Source organism: Hydra vulgaris, chromosome 07 (genome assembly GCF_038396675.1).
Source record: "Hydra vulgaris chromosome 07, alternate assembly HydraT2T_AEP".
Taxonomy (NCBI): Eukaryota; Metazoa; Cnidaria; class Hydrozoa; order Anthoathecata; family Hydridae; genus Hydra; species Hydra vulgaris.
The window spans coordinates 20,618,199-20,623,568 of record NC_088926.1 but is presented as its reverse complement, the minus strand read 5'-3'; the positions used below and the strand labels follow the sequence as shown (position 1 = coordinate 20,623,568).

Sequence of the window (5,370 nt, the reverse complement as noted above, 5' to 3'; positions counted from 1 at the left end):
ACATCCCTAATGTTGAGACAGCCAATAAATTGCAGGAGCCTAATTTTTAATTTTTTTTTAATGTGGTAACAAACCTTGACGAACAACAACAACACAAAAAAACAAGCTATTTATTATCCGTAAATCGTTTTTACAATAGTTTTAATAATAACAATAATAATAATAATAATAATAATAATAAAAATAATAACAATAATAATAAGTATGTTTACAGAACGATTTCTCAAAACGTAGGAAGGATTTCCCCAAAGAAATCGTTCCTATGAACGATTTCTGAAAAAAGCGGAACGTTTTCTAAAAAACCGGAACCATTTCCCGAAAAAAAAAACCCGAAGGAACGATGACTTAGAGAAAATCAGGAACGATTTCCTTAAAAACATAAACGATTCATTTTAAAACAGGAACGATTTCTTGCACAAATTCTAGCTAAATATAAAGTTAAAGTATAGATTAATGCATACTATAATTTAAATGATCTAATAAAGTGTTTAAGAACAATTGTCTTAAAATATTTCCTTATGTTAATGTTTAATAAAGCATACACATTTTCAAAGAAATTCTTTAAAGATAATGTAGTCGGTAAGTTGCTTATTATAAAATGAATTATTTTTTTTACAGTAATTTAAAATATATATTTATATATATATATATATATATATATATATATATATATATATATATATATATATATATATATATATATATATATATATATATATATATATATATATATATATATATAAATAATGTAAATAAAGAGTATAAGACTTCCTAAATAAAGTTAGAAATAAATAAAATTAAGACTTCTTGCTCCACCCCAACCTATCAGTCAATATTGACTGATAGGTTGGATATATTGCTTTCTGTCATATCAATATTGACTGATAGGAATAGTCATATTGCCTTTTATCATAAACATAATTGTATTTCGCTTATTTATTTTTCAGAAACAAGTAGTCAGGTTTATCGAATTTCTATCAAAAAAATTCACATACATTCACATCTTTTAACGCATTACAAATTTTAAAAGTGCATGATATAATGAAAATTGAAAATTGTTTATTTATTCACAGCTGCCTAAACAAAAAGCTACCTCCTATATTTAATAAATGGTTTACACTAAGCAGTGCAATTAGCTGTCAACTTACAAGAAACTTTTGTAGAGGTGCACTTAGTGTGCAAACATATAATACAATATCCTAAGGTAAACATTCCTTTAAATGCTCTGCATTAATGGACTGAAATCGATTTCAAAATAAATTAAAATCAATCCCATTGAACAACATTAAAAAATATGTCCTCAAAGCCAAATTAAAATACTACTTGTTACATTAAGATAAATAGAAATAACAGTTCAATTACTGGTGATAAAAGATATCTCACTATAGAAGATATATAACATATAAATATGAATGTTGACTAATAGCATCTTTCTGAGTGTATTGTTTATTTTATTTGCATTGTTTTTGTTTTGTTTATGGTTGCTCTGCTCAATTTAGCTGAGCTATATGAGAGTGAACCATCCAGAATGTAGACTGTACATATATTTTGCAACTTATAACATTCTTATGTAAAACATATATATTTCTGGTAAATATATTGCTTTTTGTTGTTGTTGTTGTTTTGTTATTGTTGTTGGTACATTGGGGTGGACACTTCATGATGCAGTGTCACGCTGTAGATTGACACACTGAGTGTTTAAGTTTACACATGATAAGAGTATATCTATCAGTATATAGATGTACTAAATGTATTGAATCGTATAGAGACTTAAGAACATTTGTATAACCCTTAGCGCTATACGGTGCTCTTAAATTATAAGGTGTACAAACAAATATGTAACAAGTAACAAACCAACTTTGGCTGTTGATAGTGTAACAACTCACCAAACAAATGATTTAATTAAATATTTTTAAAAATGTTAAATAATTATACAAAATAGACTGAAAATGAATAATTTATCAGCAACTAGATGTATTTTTTTCTCCCATGAAACAGGCAATTTGTTATTTTTATTACCTCTTTAACTTATTTTGAAAAGATTATGTTTATGATATGAGCTGAGTACAAATTAATTATGTGCACATTCAGTAAATATCAAATCAGCAAAATACTAGGAACAGAAAAATAACAAAACAAAAATAACTTTTTTACTTTATATTGAAAAGATGAGTCATGTAGTTTTTTATTGAATAAATGTATTTTGTTTCTTAGAATTTTATAATATTTTCCTTTAAATTTACCAGCAATTAAGGGTAAAATTACCAGTAGCAAAATTATACATTTTCAGTTTGATTTACCTGTAAACTAGTTAACTATTATTGCAATCCCTAATAATGGAGATAAAAAGACAGAAAAAAAGATTCTGAAAAAATATGATTTTTTTTTAATTTAGTTTTTTTTTATGAATTTTCACGTTTTCAGCTTTTTAATAAAATATGCTGGGTGTTCTATTTAAAAAAATCACCCACCTATATATTCTTTTAAGTTATTTTGTTTATTTTTTTACATTATTAGTTTATGCTTCTCATATTTTTGGCATTGGTGATCAAGCACATAGATGATCAAACCCATGTTTTTCTTGTATTTATTAATCTCACTTGTTTGAATGTTTTTTTTGACTAATATTTGTTTGGTTAAGTTTGTTTTTAGCTTGAAGTATTTTTCCTTTTCCTATTCAATTTGTTAAATCAATATCACAAACAAAAGAAATAATACGATCCCTAATACACTTTCTATTTTTCAGATCAGGTCACTCTGCTACTAATAACATGTAAACCAGTACAACCTGCTTCATATTAACGTCAGGAAGGGCATGCAGTTGTAAAAAATTGTTTCAAATAATTTATAATGGCATTAAAATGTTGCTGTAGACAACCATCCGAACCACACAAGTTTGAAAATGTTGATGTGAAACTAAAGGAAAAAATTAACTTTACATATTTGGGGGATTAGTTTGTAGGAAGGTGCTTAATGTTTTTTTTATGTTGGCAAAAGTTTATTTGTTTTATCAATATGAATAAACAGAATTTCATAAATGTTAAGGTTTTATTCTTTATTATTCTAAATATAAGTTATTTTTTTGGTCTTTATGTTGTGTTTTTTTAGCATAAATACCTAAGCTGCTTTGCTTCTGTACAACATTTAAATTTCCATACCCTTACTCTGTATTAGTATTCTTAGGAATACTAACACTAAATACTTTTATTTGATTATTTACAAAGTTTTTTGCAAAAAGTTATCAGCATTTATATATAATTTTTAGAAATCAATTATAATGATGATCCTCATCATTATTTTAGCGTCCTTGTTTCTTCACTTCTACAGGTTGCATGTTTCTTATAATGCCATTCCTCCAATATCTAAATGCCTTTAAGACCTCCATTTAGTAATCTGTCCAAAGCTTGAGGTTAACAAATTTCATCCTCAAATCCGTTTTCTTTACTAAAAATCTAACTTGAACTTGCCTAATAATAGAAATTGCACCTATTGTCCCCTTCTCTGACCTAAAAACAAACAGCATTTTACTGATACAGTAGCGTGCAAAAGTTTAGAAACACCAACTTTTTTTCATTTTTTACTGCATAACTTTTCACAAACTTTCATAAATAGGCTAAAATTTTTACCAAATGTGCTCTATATTACTTCAATTTTAAAATACAAGCCACACAAGTTGCAAAATTGAACGGTTAATTAACATGTAGTTTTTTTCTCGAGAAAGCTACTGCGCAAAAGTTTAGAAACAACTAAATTTGAATAATATTTATTTCAAAAAAGCTGAAATTTTTACTAAATTCACAAAATAGAAATTTTTTTAACAATAAAATAGTTTTAATAAAACACTATGTATTTGGTGACATATCCATTTGCCTTTAAATCAGCAACACAACGACGAGGCATTGAATCTACTTATTTAATTAGTACATCCTGAGGAATATTATACCAATATTCTTTAATCAATGCAAATAAATGGTCTTTGTTAGTTGTTTTTCTACCAACTAATTTCTGGTTAATGTACTCCCAAAGATGCTCAATAGGATTGAGATCTAGCCTTTGTGAGGGCCATTTAAGAGCTTTGATTTTTTGTGATTTAAATTATTCTTTAACAGATCTGGCACAATGCTTTGGATCATTATCTTGTTGTAAGATCCATTTGCAAGTCATTTTATGCTTTGCATCGGAAGCATAACATTCTCATTGACCAGAGACTTTATATAGACATCAGTCTAAATAAACTCTCAGGACCATAAACCTTCTAAGTGATAAATGGAACCCACATTGTCATACTAAACTAACCCAAACCATAACATTTCCTCCTCCATGATTAACAGTGGTAACTGATATTTTGGATTAATTTGTCTCCTACTGGGCCCCTAACATACTTAATTCTGTCACTACTTTATAGCACAAACTTTGATTCATCAAAAAAAAAGACTTTCGACCAGTCATTAACTGACCAACTAATATGATCTTTTGCAAATTTTGTTCCCGTTTTTAAATTTCTTGCAGGTATTTGCGGTTTCCTAACTGGACAATGGCCATAAAGATTATTTTGTCGTAATTGAGGTATAATTGTATTGATGCTACAGTTTGTGCAATGAAGTTGCACAATTGTGCAATGAAATTGCGTTTAAATTAGACAGCAGACTTGCGTGTAATATTTTTGGCAATACCTTACTGATAATCTATCAGACTTTTCAGTTGTAACTTTGAGTCTTCCAGAGCAAGTTTTGCTTTCAATAGTTTTGCGCAGACAAAATCTTTTCATAGTGTGACTTATTCCTGGTTTAGAAACATTGTAAAATTCAGAAATCTGCCTGTAAGTCATTTTATTTCCCACAGCTTTTATAATTAATTCCTTTATTTCCTTTGAAACTTCCTTAGCTTTTCCGATGGTTTTAAAATATTGCAAAGTAATTGTATTATAAAATTTTACCATTATTTTGGCAATTAATTATATTTTAATACCTTTGAAATATCTCAAAGTAATTAAGTTATTAAATTTCACCAATATTTTGACCTTAAATTTTGCTTTTGTTTACATAAACATGATTTATTTGCAGGGTATGATACTGTATCTTAACTTTTGCGTGGAAGCGCAATTTTTTCAAAAAAACAATTAAAAGTTAATTAATTTTTCAATTTAATTCGTTTGTGGTTTGTATTTTAAATTGAAATAATATAGAGCACATTTGGTAAAAATTTCAGCTTCTTTATAAAAGTTTGTGAAAAGTTATGCAGAAAAAATTAAAAAAAAGTTGGTGTTTCTAAACTTTTGCACGCTACTGTACACACACTGCTTCTTATATTGTTGTATGTTCTTGCAATAGTTCTTTCTAAAACCTTCATCGCTTGTTCAAGCAAGTTTAT

The 5,370-nt window shown here is 27.2% G+C and overlaps 1 long non-coding RNA gene across 1 annotated transcript; it reads left to right on the top strand.

The window, feature by feature from the left end:
• The first annotated feature begins 327 nt into the window (after nt 1–327).
• LOC136082339 (uncharacterized) lies at nt 328–3,087 on the top strand. Its single transcript, XR_010639609.1, has 2 exons — nt 328–579; nt 2,747–3,087. It is a non-coding gene; the product is annotated as an uncharacterized LOC136082339 (long non-coding RNA).
• The last annotated feature ends 2,283 nt before the right edge of the window (nt 3,088–5,370 follow it).